The 14,819-nt window shown below is 38.0% G+C and overlaps 1 protein-coding gene across 5 annotated transcripts in view; it reads left to right on the top strand.

The window, feature by feature from the left end:
- The window catches only part of LOC100883369 (protein turtle homolog B), a 613,440-nt gene that overhangs the window by 591,869 nt on the left and 6,752 nt on the right, over positions 1 to 14,819 (top strand). The gene's annotated exons all lie outside the window — the stretch shown is intronic.

The following is a 14,819-nucleotide window of genomic DNA, read 5'->3' on the forward strand; positions in this document are numbered from 1 at the left end:
TGCTTGCAATATGAAATTTTAAAACTTGGCACTTTTCAAACTCGAGTCTGAAATTTTAGAAAATTTTGAAACTCGGGGTGCTTAGAACTAGAATAGCTTTATGAATTTTTAAAATTTGAGTCTGAAATTTTAGAAAATTCCCAAACTTTTTTTTTGTAAAAAATTATATCAGAATTAAAAAAAAATTATTGGAGCAAAAGTATTAGAAATACAATATAATCTTTCTTAATTATGAAAAGGGTGGAATTTTTGAAATTTGATAGTAGTTTGAGAAGCCATCTGACAGGGTAGCAAATCTGCGAGTGTTTGAAGATGGTCTTCGGCAGATTTATGCAGTGTTTTGCGAAGTTTTAAAATTATGAGTTCAAGAATTTGTGGATCTGAAGTTCTGAAGAGTCTTACTTTCGAAGTCCAAGTTTTGCGAAGTTGCAACCCTTATCGGGTCAATGTGAATCCAATATGAATCCTTATAAAATATTTATTTAGTTCCACGTTTATTTACTTCCAAATACAGTGCATGATTTGTCAAAATTAATAATATTCCTAAATTGCAACAACTTATAATCTACATTACTTAAATAATTTACAAGGGTTAAAATGACCAAACTGAAACGTTCTAAACTTCCCAAGTCCCAATAATAAAAAACGTAAAAATCCCTGAAATATCGAAGTCTGAATTAAGCACAGAAATTGCAGTTTAAACCGTGTATTCGATCAGGATAGGTAAATTCATAGGTAGCTAACTTGACCAAACGTGTAGCATCAAATTTAATTCCAAAGTAATTATTGAGTTAACCGTTGGACTTTGATTCAATATTTACCCACCTGCGCTCTCTTGATGTTTCCAACTGAACTTAATTATAATCCTCGTCAGAATTAATTCGCATCTTGAATACACTTCTTTAGGTCTATCAATCAACTTCATAATGTGGATGGGTGCAAATATTCTTGTAATGTATAAAGATAGATTTGTACATTTTTAGATGTTGTTAATACAGATAGACATAGGTATTTTCTTAATGTGTATAGGTACAGGGACTTTTGATAATAAAACTACATATTTTTCGTAACATAGCAAGATATAAATATTTCTCATAATATAGGTACAGGGTGTCTCACAATTATAGGTCCCTGAAATGGAGGATAGCTAACGTGATTCTGAATAAGATTTCCCTTTGAAAAAATTCGCTCTGAAGCTTCGTTTCGGAATTATTAAGGAAAAACACAGGACGCGTGCGCAGACGCGAGAGCGCAGCTTCGAGCTTAGCGCTGCGCGCGCATAATCCGCAGAGCGTGGGACGCGTGCGCAGATGCGAGAGCGCAGGTTCGAGCCTAGCGACAGCGCATGCGCAATCCTCGCGCTCTGATTGATCCGTGTTTTTCCTTAATAATTCAAAAACGAAGCTTCAGAGCGAATTCTTGCAAAGGAAAAAATTGTTCAGAATCTCGAACCCCATCACCCAATTCTGAGAGTTACACTAGTTGTGAGACACTCTGTATATTTTCATAATATAGCTAGCTATTATTCATAATATGGACACAAATTTTTCATAATACAAGATACAAATATTTCTCACAATATAATAAAATATACATAATTTTCAAATATAGCTAGATAGATATTTTTTATGAAACAGATACATATCAAATCTTCGCAACATAACCTAAAATGGCTGCCACGTCTCTTCCCAAAGACCCACATTCAAAGTATCATAAAAATTCAATGTATTATAGATTATTATATACTTTATTATTAAACGCAATTGTTAAACGTTAACAAATCACAGAATCTGATCGTTCTCAAACTCCATTTCAAATCAAATATTTCACGCCCGAACATGAAGGATCAATTCTGACGAAACATGGTCGAATCTGATTAAAAACTACCGAACTAAATATTCGATTCCGGTTTAGCGAGCCGTTCTGAATTGATCGGAGATTAAAATTCGATCGAGTTTGTTAAACCTTGTTACTCTTCCGGTCTCACTTCGTGATCGATTCTCTATCCGTACTAAAACCTGTCCACAAATTATTCTAAACACCACAGACAAACTTTGTTGGATTAATCCTTTGCTCTATTGAACGACTATTTTAAAACTGTTTAGCTAAAAAATTTATTGAATTTTGAGGTCATTATTTCTATCACATCAGATATGTGATATTATAAAATTATTTTAAAAATGCTTATTTCAAGTACAATTGTACATCATACATCACATATGTGATATTATAAAAGTAGCTTAAAAATACTTATATCAAATACAATTACACATCATACATCACATATGTGATATTATAAAAGTAGCTTAAAAATACTTATATTAAATACAATTACACATCATACATGACATATGTGATATTATAAAAGTAATTTAAAAATTCTTATTTCAAATACAATTACACATCATACATCACATATGTGATATTATAAAAGTAGCTTAAAAATACTTATATTAAATACAATTACACATCATACATGACATATGTGATATTATAAAAGTAATTTAAAAATTCTTATTTCAAATACAATTACACATCATACATCACATATGTGATATTATAAAAGTAGCTTAAAAATTCTTATTTCAAATACAATTACACATCATACATCACATATGTGATATTATAAAAGTAGCTTAAAAATTCTTATTTCAAATACAATTACACATCATACATCACATATGTGATATTATAAAAGTAGCTTAAAAATACTTATATTAAATACAATTACACATCATACATCACATATGTGATATTATAAAAGTAGCTTAAAAATGTTTATACCAAATACAATTACACATCATACATCACATATGTGATATTATAAAATTACCTTAAAATTGTTTATCTCAAATACAATTACACATCACACATCACATATGTGATATTATAAAATTACCTTAAAATTGTTTATCTCAAATACAATTACACATCACACATCACATATGTGACATCATAGAATCAGTTTAAAAATGCCTATTACAAACTATTGTACAAAATGGCGACCTTCGCCTCTCCCAAAGTGTATCTTACGCAATTTTGAATACAATTTAAAAATGTCTATAAAATTCATTTAAATTAGAAGATAAAGTCAAACCGACGAATCTGAACGGAAGCAAATCGATGTTGATTCCGCACGCGACATCCGAGTATCAAATTATGCTGTCAAACGTGCAGGAATATCTAATCCAGAATTCACGATCACCCAAAACGTAATCCAGACTTAATCCGGGATCATGTAGAGATCAGTTGGCTTGCCGTTTTAATCATTAAATCATTGGATGATCCAGGTAAATCCGACTGAAAATCGGATCCAAAATGAACGTTCGCCGTCGCCGAAATTGACCGAAGGCAATTCGGGAACGGCGTAAACACCGGCGGACATATGTACATGCCCGATTCGTTCGATCCTTCGAAGCTCAACTGAGAATCTGTGATGTAAAACTAATCCGGAAACGACTGTAGCTACCTAATAGAATTCAATTGTTGCTGTTAAACCGTTGGATCATCTTATCGGCTTTGTTCATCGATAGACTCGCAGGAATACGAATCGAGCTTAAGCCAGACGCGTTTAGTAGCTGCTTAAAAGCTTCGAGCACTCTATGCTTCTTATTTGTGCTATTTTGTTGCGGATGTTGCACTTTTTTTGGTATATTGCGAGTGGATATTTTATACTTTATTGTATATGATGCAGAATATGTTATGGAGAGTATATTTTTTTTGGTATTGAAATTATAGTTGGGAGTTGTTTTTTGATGAAGTGATTGTAGATTTTTGGTTTGAACATTCTCTAATTTTCATCCCTTAGAATTCAATAATTTTTAATCTCTACAATTGTCCAATTTTTTTTCTCCTAGAACTCCTCTCCGTCATCTGAAATTCTCTAACTTCCAACGCCTAAAATTCCCCAATTTACAGTTCTTAAAATTCCCTAATTTGCAAACTCTAAAATTCCCTAATTTCCAACCTCTAAAATTCTCAACTTCCAACCTTTAAAATTCCCTAATTTTCAAACTCTGAAATTCCCCAACTTCCAACCCCTAAATTTCTCAAATTTCCAAACCCTAAAATTCCCTAACTTCCAACCCCTAAAATTCCCAAATTTCCAATCCTAAAATTTCCCAACTTCCAAACCCTAAAATTCCCTAACTTCCAACCCCTAAAATTCCCAAATTTCCAATCCTAAATTTCCCCAACTTCCAACCCCTAAAATTCCCTAATTTCCAACCTCGAAAATTCCCCAACTCCCAGCTTCTAAAATTCCCTAATTTCCCACCTTTAAAATTCCCCACCTTCCAACCCCTAAAATTCCCAAATTTCCAAACCCTAAAATTCCCCAACTCCCAGCCCCTAAAATTCCCTAATTTCCAACCCCTAAAATTCCCCAACTTCCATCCCCTAAAATTCCCTAATTTCCACCCTCGAAAATTCCCTAATACCCCACCTTTAAAATTCCCCACCTTCCAACCCCTAAAATTCCCCAATTTCCCCAGCATCGCGACACCCCAAATTCGCAAACCCCAAATATTTCATACACTCATGTAATCAAGCTTCTCGAGTACACCATCGTGAAATTAGCCCATCCGAAAATCGACCAACATCGAATCTAATTCGCGACGTCAAACGATCGTCCCGTTCGATCGAACGACCCCCGCGTTTGGTGATTAAATTTGTACAGGGGCATTAGCTGTACGGCAAGCGTGACGGATCGTCGGTTATGAAGCGTCCTCTCCCCGTGAACGGTTAAAGCTCTCGCATAAACGTGCCGCAGAAGCTGATTACAAAACGTCTTTCGGCGTAACCACCGCGAATATGCAAATAGACGGCCCCCACGCGAATTCGTGGCGAAAGGTCTTCGGATATACATCCCGTAAACGGTTGGTACACACGGGAGCCAATTCGGTTCAGCTTCGGGCACCAAGGGACACCGCTAAGACAACCGCTCGTGCCTTCGCGAGAGGACGCTCAAACCGAAATTGGTCTGCGGCCGAATTCGATCTTACCCCGTGTGTCGGGACACGTCCCGGGACTCCTGGCGCCGCTTCGTAAATCGTAGACACGATTGGCCTTCTAAATAAATGAACAGCGTAATTGCGAATCGAGCAAAGAGGTACGGGGACGTTATTTCGCTCGGTAAACAGGGAATGTTCGGTGTTTCTGTATGATTAGATCCTCTAGTTTGCACATTTTCTAGTTTGCACATCAAACCGCGAAACCTCTAGCGTCGATCTAACATAGACTTTACCTTCACCAGCTTCGATCTAACTTCGATATATCATCTGCCTAAACTTGATCAAATCTAGACCTAACATCGGTTGTACCTTAACCTAACATCGATAAACTTGGTCTAACTTTGACCTAACCTTGACTAAATTTGTATAACATAAACCAACCTCAACCTAACCTTGATCTAACATCTACCTAACATCGACCTAACCTTGATCTAACTTTAGCCTAACCTTGACTAAATTTGTATAACATAAACCAACCTCAACCTAACCTTGATCTAACATCTACCTAACATCGACCTAACCTTGATCTAACTTTAGCCTAACCTTGTCTAACTTCGTATAACTTTCACTAACTTCGACCTAACCTCGATCTAACGTTACCTAACATCGACCTAACCTTGATCTAACCTCAGCCTAACCTTGACTAACTTCGTATAACTTTTACTAACTTCGACCTAACTTCGATCTAACGTTACCTAACATCGACCTAACCTTGGTCTAACCTCAGCCTAACCTTGACTAACTTGGTATAACTTTGACTAACTTCGACCTAACCTCGATCTAACATCGACCTAACCTTGGTCTAACCTTAGCCTAACCTTGACTAACTTGTATAACTTTGACTAACTTCGACCTAACCTCGATCTAACATCGACTGAACCTTGGTCTAACCTTAGCCTAACCTTGACTAACTTGTATAACTTTGACTAACTTCGACCTAACCTCGATCTAACATCGACCTAACCTTGGCCTAACCTTAGCCTAACCTTGACTAACTTGTATAACTTTGACGAACTTCGACCTAACCTCGATCTAACATCTACCTAAATTCGACCTAACCTTGGTCTAACCTTAACCTAATCTTGACTAATCTCGATCTAGCCCTGTCTCAACATCAACCTAATCTTAATCTAACGCAGTGCTGAGGTCAAGTGCGTCCTGCGTCATTGACACCTAACTAATTATTCCTGTAACACTAAGACAACTGAAGAAAGTTAGAATGTTAGGTACACTGTACATTCGATCTTTGATTATGCAAATCACAATTAGCATTGATCCCAAAATTCAATTGCAACGAAAAATACGAATCTGGTTGTCACACGTGAGTGTAGCGTGCGTCACGAGTGTGTCACGTTATTACAGGACAAGAGGTTAAGTCCCAGTCACAATGACGAGTTTGTACAATTTGCCCAACGACGGAATACTGTATTCGATTAACTCCTCGAATGGAAACGACGAGTTTCATAAGTTTACCAGACAACGCTCGACTTTGAGGGATTCAGGCTTAACGCGATTTAAAATTAAGCACGACGAGAGAAACCGGGAGCATGTTTGCTGCTTTTACGTTTCGAAAGATAATCCCCCGAGTGATGCGCGGGGCTGAGATTCGCCGGCTTAATATATTCATTCCGCTGGCTATACTTTTGGGAGAACGACGCTCGATTGTCCTGCGGACACTAAACTCGCTCTCGGATTTAATTCCTGTGTTTTAGACTGATTTGTTGCTTTCCTGGATTATTGTTGCTTACACCGATACGCCACCGTAATATTTAACGATAAATGGCGCGCTACGGAGTGGCTGAAACTGTCTGCTGTGAAATGGAGATTTGAATTAGAAAATCTATGTGAAATTTTTGGGTTCTTTTTGAGATCCGAGAAATTTTCTCCTAAAGTGGCAGTCCCGAAATTTCCAAAGCTAATTAGCAGATAAAACCATGTCAACTTACAACTTCCATGGTCCGCATATTACTAAAATATATTCGCATCGTTTGATAGTTAATCGCGGTATAATTTCGCGCGACAAGAGACGTCAAAACGTCGAGTTTAAATTAACACGAGTAACGAGCGTTTCCAGCGAACGTTGTAATATAAAATTGCTTTCGAATTAACTCCCGTTCCATCTTGGGAATTAGGGGAAGCGTCAGGCGGCCGTGTTGAAGCCAGCGACGGCCTTCTGCGTTTAATATCAACTTAGAATCACGGCTGCAGAACAAGAGGGCTACTCGATTAGAGGAGTTCGTGAATTTAAGTGGATTTTGATTAATCTCGAACTTGAGTGCCGGTCGTAGTTCTGGACAGTGCATCTGAATCCCAGATTCATTGCTGGCGTAACGATAATTCACGATCTCTACAAACACGTCGTCTTCAGAATAATCGTGCCTCATTCTTCATGTCGTTCTACTCGCTAAATTGAAAGGTCCACCGAATGACCCATTGTCCAATAAATTTGTCACGTTTATAGTCTAATAAATTTACTACATTTATTGTTTAATACGTTTCATACATTCAGAGGTTAATTCATAGTTTAATACATATGTGATACACTTAATTGTTTAAATGTAACAAGTCTGACTCTAGGTGTATCAAGTCTGACTCTAGTTTGAAGAAACTTCATGTTGATATTTATAAATGCTTAAAGCTAGGTTTATATCATTAAGTGGCTAAAATTGTGCTGGCATCTGTAAATGATTGAAATTGTGTTTATGTTAGTAAATTTCGAAAATTGTGCTGGCATCTGTAAATGATCGAAATTGTGTTTATGTTAGTAAATTTCGAAAATTGTGCTGACATCTGTAAATGATTGAAATCATGTTTACATTAGTAAATTGTGTTTGTGTTACTAAATGAGTGGAATCATGTTTATATTAGCAAATCGTTTAAATTGTGCTGGCATCAGTAAATGACTGAAATTATGCTTGCATTAGTAAATCGTTAAAATTATGTTTATATTTCTGAACAACTAAAATTATATGTATAAACAATTTAAGTGTGTCGTCACATGAGAATATCTCATATCATGTGAGCTCTTCTCGTATAATATGATAACAATACAAGAATCTAAAAGAAATGTCACATGACACCATGCTAGATTAACATTTTAAACACCGAAGTCACTTGCAAATGTCACTACCCTGTTAATACCTATTATTTCTCCAAATAAATCTCTCCGGAAAAAAGTAGTATATCTTCATACAAGGGTTTTCGATCACAAGCAAGAACATTGGATTTAATAATGAAGCTATGTGCAACGGTCCTCAAGGAGCTAAATCGAATAACTGTCGGTCGAACGGGCACTCTTACATAAATCGGATCGGAAGCTGGCAGCGACACGAACCAGACGGCGTTACACAGGGCGGATATAATCGATTAATCGGAAATTAGCCGGCTCGGTTAATCCGCGAGACAGTTGGCGTCCAGACGAATCGGCATTTCGACTGACGATTAGCCTCTTAACCTATAATTTTCTGAACAATTGAATCATACAGAAATAATTATTGTTACATGACGAGTGGAAAAGGTTAGGTTCGTTTTGTAGCTGGTTGAATCATTTTGTAGATGGTTGATTAGAAAGATTAGAGTCGATCCCATAAGTGCGATGAGGACACGTGTGTTACATATGTGGTGACACGATGCTGTAGGTTCAGGGGTTAATCTATAATTTTCTAGACAGTTGAATCAAGCAGAAATGATTACTGCAATGTGAAGACGAGTGAAGGAAAGTAAAAGATTTGTTCAGAACCCAAAATTGCAATAAAAATACAAGACATGTCTCACATATGTGGTGCGTCACAAGTGCGTCACGATGCGTAGGAAAGGGGTTAATCTATAATTTCCTAGACAGTTGAATCAAGCAGAAATGATTATTGCAATGTGAAGACGAGTGAAGGAAGGTAAAAGATTTGTTCAGAACCCAAAATTGCGACGAAAATAAAAAACATGCCCTCACACATGTGATGCGTCACGAGTGCGTCACCCGTCAAAGTGCAAGATTGATCGAATCACAGCAAAAATGTCTCCAGCACATAACTCGTGATATTATAAAGGGTTGAGACGAAGGAAATAAAAAGACATCGAAGAATCAGAGTCGAAATATCGGTCGTACGGCTTATCGTTTCGAAAGTTTCAAAAAGTGCCAACGACGGAAAAGGATTGAAGCGAAACTGCCTTTACGATCGCATCCCCCTGAAAAGCGTACATTTTTACGAGCTGCCTTTTACGAGCTACTCCGTCCCTTTCTGTCACGCGTCGTACACACGTAGGAGAGAAGACCCGGCTAGAAAGTCCGTGCACGCTTTTAGAATGTCATCATTTATTTGACGCGTTCGCTCATTCATTCGCCGTGTGGTAGCTGAATGGTCCATTTTCGTCTTTCCACCCTATTGTCTCGGCAACTGTTCGTTGTTGTCCGAAGGGAAACGGTTTCCGTGCGAAAACAGGGTCGCTTCTAGGGGCACTTTGTGTTTTTCCGACTGGAGACACTATGGAAAGCCTTTCGAGATTGTCTCCGCTCTCCTTTTGTGACCCGTTGTTGCACGTATTTTGTGTGTTGATGGTGTTCTGTTTGAGCTAACTAGAGGGTTCTTTACTGAAGCTGTTTGTGGATCGTTCGGTTACGTGTGTACGGTGACTCGACAGCTTCAATTTGATACTCCTGTTAAACGTTTACTTCCGACAAATATTCTGTCATCGACATTTTTATCGCCTAAATCCTACACTTTTCTGCCGTCTTTTATGCTCTCCATATTTGTGACCTTTCTCGTTTTTATAGATACCTTGTTTTACAGATTTTATTCTATGTTTAGAGACTTCGATTCAATTTTATATTGCGTTTTATAGACGTCTGTTCAATTGTGGATATGTTGTTTCTAGACTGCAATTCAATTTTCGAAATTTATTCCATAATTAACGAGTTTATTTTGGCGCAGTAGAAAGAGACAGACATAGTCAGACATGGTGGAAAATTTTATCTAAATTTTGTATAGCAGCTTGTCTAAAATTGTCTACTATTCTTTAGCTCAATATTCAAAATTATTGTATGAAGACAATAATTATAGAAAAAAATTGGCAAGTTTATTTTGTCGCAGTAGAAAGAGACAGACATAGTCAGACATAGTGGAAAATTTTATCTAATTTTTGTATAGTAGCTTGTCTACAATTGTCTACTATTCTTTAGTTCAATATTCAAAATTATTATTCAAAGACAATAATTATAGAAAAAAATTGGTAAGTTTATTTTGTCGCAGTAGAAAGAGCCAAACATAGTCAGACATAGTGGAAAATTTTATCTAAATTTTGTATAGTAGCTTGTCTAAAATTGTCTACTATTCTTTAGCTCAATATTCAAAATTATTGTTCAAAGACAATAATTATAAACAAAAAATTGGCAAGTTTATTTTGTCGCAGTAGAAAGAGACAGACATAGTCAGACATAGTGGAAAATTTTATCTAATTTTTGTATAGCAGCTTGTCTAAAATTGTCTACTATTCTTTAGCTCAATATTCAAAATTATTGTACAAAGACAATAATTATAGAAAAAAATTGGCAAGTTTATTTTGTCGCAGTGGAAAGAGACAGACACAGTCAGACATATTTACGAACACGATGCAATTGTACGTTTATAAATTATGACCCGTATGAAAAGGCACTAAGCCGTAGAAAAATATTGATCCTGAAATATAGAACAAACTTTTTTCCCTCTGCAAGCAATAGAGTGGTAAGATTAATCTGAAGCAAAGAATGAAAGGAAATATAGCACACGGTGACTCGTCGAGATAGTAAAACTGTCAAGAGTAACACGTGACCAGGTATTTTCTGCTTGCAAAGCCGTGCTTCCGCTTCTGATCGTAGATATGTGTTTCACCTGACCCACTGTAGACGTTGCATGCGAATGACATCGAGTTCTGCTATAAATTCATTCGAACGTAGTGTGGAATATGCATAGATGACGCACAGCTTCGTTCCACCGGCATCGATAACAATTATTTATTAAACCGACTGCGTTAATAAAATCATGCAGAATTAATGTCAACGTTCTATGAAACGTTTATCAAAACCGGTGATTGTTTAAAAAATAGAGTAACGTAAAGTTTAACCACTTGCGCTATTTTTAGTTTGACGCATTTATATTTCAGCTATGAACAATTTTACTAGAATTTTTAGTACTCTTCAATTTGGAGTTTGATTATAATTTGCATAGTCAATTATTGATTGACATAATAGAGTAATGATACGTAAATTTATAAGTTTGAAAATATTTGAACATACAGCGTGTCTCACAACTAGTGTAACTTTCTGAACAGATAGAGTTCGAGATTCTGAATAACTTTTCTCTTTGCAAAAATTCGATCTGAAGCTTCGTTTTTGAATTATTAAGGAAAAACACAGGACCAATCAGAGCGTGAGGTTTTCGCGCGCTCAGCCGCTGGGCGGAGCTATCCCGCGTCTCGCGCTCTGATTGGTCCTGTGTTTTTCCTTAATAATTCCAAAACGAAGCTTCATAGCGAATTTTTGCAAAGGGAAAAGTTGTTCAGAATCTCGAACCCCACCACCCAATATCAAGAGTTACACTAATTGTGAGACACCCTGTATTGGTACCAAATTGAAATCACATTTCAACGTTCTTCGTCTGGATATTGCAACTGTAATTAGTTAGTTCTGACGCACCTGATAAATCATAGTGCAAGGGATTAACGCGCTATAACTTTTAATGAGAAGTTCAAAGATTATATTCGTGTAACATACCAAAAAATTTGTATTAATCTGCACGCAATAGATCTATCAAATTTCGAAACCTCCGAATCGCCAGAAAAATGAGCCTTGTAAAAAATATGAAAGCAACCGCAATAAACATCCAGCCGGACAATACAATAGAACAAAAGGAAAATCAGTTCGATTGAAATTTAAAGTGCCGTAGAGTTTTGCCGGGTGCTTGATAGATTTTACGAGGGACAAACTATAGGTAAACGTCGGAGTCACGTGCAGAATTGAAAAATATATGTCCCGGGCAGTAATCACTCGATATATCCTCGACGGGCCATTAAATGTCCCTGGTGAAATATTTATACAATAACGTGCGATAACGATAACGTTAAACTTCGCCCGCAGCTGCACGGCTTTCCTTATTTTCCGTGGAACGACCATCATCCATAACGTTGTCGCGGCCGGAAACGGCGATCAACCCCCTCCCCCTCGATGATATTTCATTTACATAATTGTCGATGGCCAAATACGAAACGCATTGGACCGTAGTTAATCAGACCCGTGCTCGTTTATTATCGAGATATTAATCCATTATTACCTACAATGCGACCGCGTAAATCATGCCGATCGAAATCGCGTTGCTAAATGAATTGCCATCGATGTTGTTTCAACTTCTTACGTCTGATGAATTATGGGATGGTTTTATTTAGAATGGTCTTGTAAGGAACTGAGGATGTGTTCTTGGGATTTGGAGGCGCAATCTATATTGCATTGATTCTAGGGATCTAGGGATTCTGGGGATCTAGGGATTATAGGGATCTAGGGATTCTGGAAATCTGGGAATCTGGGGATTCCAGGGATTCTAGGGATTCTAGGGATTCTAGGGATTCGAGGGATTCTAGGGATGTAGGGAATCTGGGGATCTGGGGATTCTAGGGATTCTAGGGATTCTAGGGATTCGAGGGATTCTAGGGAATCTGAGGATCTGGGTATCTGGGGATCTGGGGATCTGGGGATTCTAGGGATTCTAGGGATCTAGGGATTCTAGGGATTCTAGGGATCTAGGGATTCTAGGGATCTAGGGATTCTAGGGATCTAGGGATTCTAGGGATCTAGGGATTCTAGGGATCTAGGGATTCTAGGGATCTAGGGATTCTAGGGATCTAGGGATTCTAGGGATCTAGGGATTCTAGGGATCTAGGGATTCTAGGGATCTAGGGATTCTAGGGATCTAGGGATTCTAGGGATCTAGGGATTCTAGGGATCTAGGGATTCTAGGGATCTAGGGATTCTAGGGATCTAGGGATTCTAGGGATCTAGGGATCTAGGGATTCTGGGGATCTAGGGATTACAGGGATCTGGGGATTACAGGGATCTAGGGATTCTAGGGATCTAGGGATTCTGGGGATCTGGGGATTTGGGGATCTGGGGATCTGGGGATTCTAGGAATTCTAGGGATCTGAAGATTCTAGGGATCTAGGGATCTAGGAATTCTGGGGATCTAGGAATTCTGGGGATCTAGGGATTCTAGGGATCTAGGGATTATAGGGATGTAGGGATTACAGGGATCTAGGGATTACAGAGATCTAGGAATTATTGAGAACCAGGGATTATAAGGATCTTGGAGTAATAGGGTCCCTAAGGATTATAAGGATCTTGGGGTAATAGGGTCCCTAGGAATCATAGAGATCTTGAAGTAGTAGGGTCCCTAGGAATTATAAGGACCTAGAGATTACAGAAATTTTGCAATTATAGCTCTAGAGGTAATAGGAACCTTGTCTTGGGACCACAAGACAACAGAGATCTATGAATTACAGAAATCTAGGGTAATGGAGAACTAAGGAATATAGTAATCTAGTAGTTCAGATCTAGGGAATATAAAAATCTATAAATGTGGAGTAATAAGTAATACAAAGTACATGCGAAGTTCAGCTCTCATACATTACCCATCTACCTACATAACCCAGAAACACGAGCGTCTGACCTTAAACGAACTTCTACTACTTGCCCGCTGAAATCAGGCTGTTATACCGCTTCCTCCGTAGACATTCTTATACCGCTTGTCTGATCATCAAAACTTCCCAAGCTTCTTGTGCCAGCAATAATGATCCTGTTTCACGAATCAAAACACTATCAGCTTATACCACCTGTCTTACGAGGGAATTGGCTGCTACCACTACCGGTTACACGTTTGATCCGAAGTGTTTCTGTACTACTTGTCTAGAGATTAACAGCCACTTATAAGATCAAGTAACGGTCTCTAATGTGCTTGTTCAACCAACGACCGTCCTATTCCACTAATCGCGTGCTAGGATCAGCTCTGCTGCCTAATCAGGGAGCATCCTTGTTCCACTTGGCTAATTTGTGCTGCTTACGGTTCATTCCTTGACACGTTGACTGAAGTCGTGCATATCGATTCTGTGTGTTGGGATACGTTAGAAAATTTGTTCGGGTGCTTTGAAGGGTGGGGGTTATTAATTTTGGGAGTTAGGACTTGGAGACTTTGGGAGGGTTTTGGGAAGAAATGAGGTTAGAATTTGGAGAGTTTGGAAGTTTGGGTTTTTGGAAGTTTAGGGTTTGGCACTTTGGAAGTTTGAGATTTTGGTATTTTGGGACTTGGGGAGTTTTGGAGGGTTTTGGGAAGAGATGAGGTTAGAATTTGGAAAGTTTGGAAGTTTGGGTTTTTGGAAGTTTAGGGTTTGGCACTTTGGAAGTTTGAGATTTTGGTATTTTGGGACTTGGGGAGTTTTGGAGGGTTTTAGGAAGAGATGAGGTTAGAATTTGGAGAGTTTAGAAGTTTAAGTATTTGGTATTTTGGGACTTGGAAACTTTGGAAGAGGAACTTTTAAATTATTAAGGTAACTAATGTAACTCTCAGAATTGGATGGTGGGGTTCGAGATTCTGAACAACTTTTCCCTTTGCAAAAATTCGCTCTGAAGCTTCGTTTCTGAATTATTAAGGAAAAACACGGACCAATCAGAGCGCGAGGACTGCGCATGCGCTGTCGCTAGGCTCGAACCTGCGCTCTCGCATCTGCGCACGCGTCCCGCGCTCTGCAGACTATACGCGCGCAGCGCTAGGCTCGAAGCTGCGCTCTCGCGTCTGC

This window comes from Megachile rotundata, chromosome 10 (assembly GCF_050947335.1).
Source record: "Megachile rotundata isolate GNS110a chromosome 10, iyMegRotu1, whole genome shotgun sequence".
Taxonomy (NCBI): domain Eukaryota; kingdom Metazoa; phylum Arthropoda; class Insecta; order Hymenoptera; family Megachilidae; genus Megachile; species Megachile rotundata.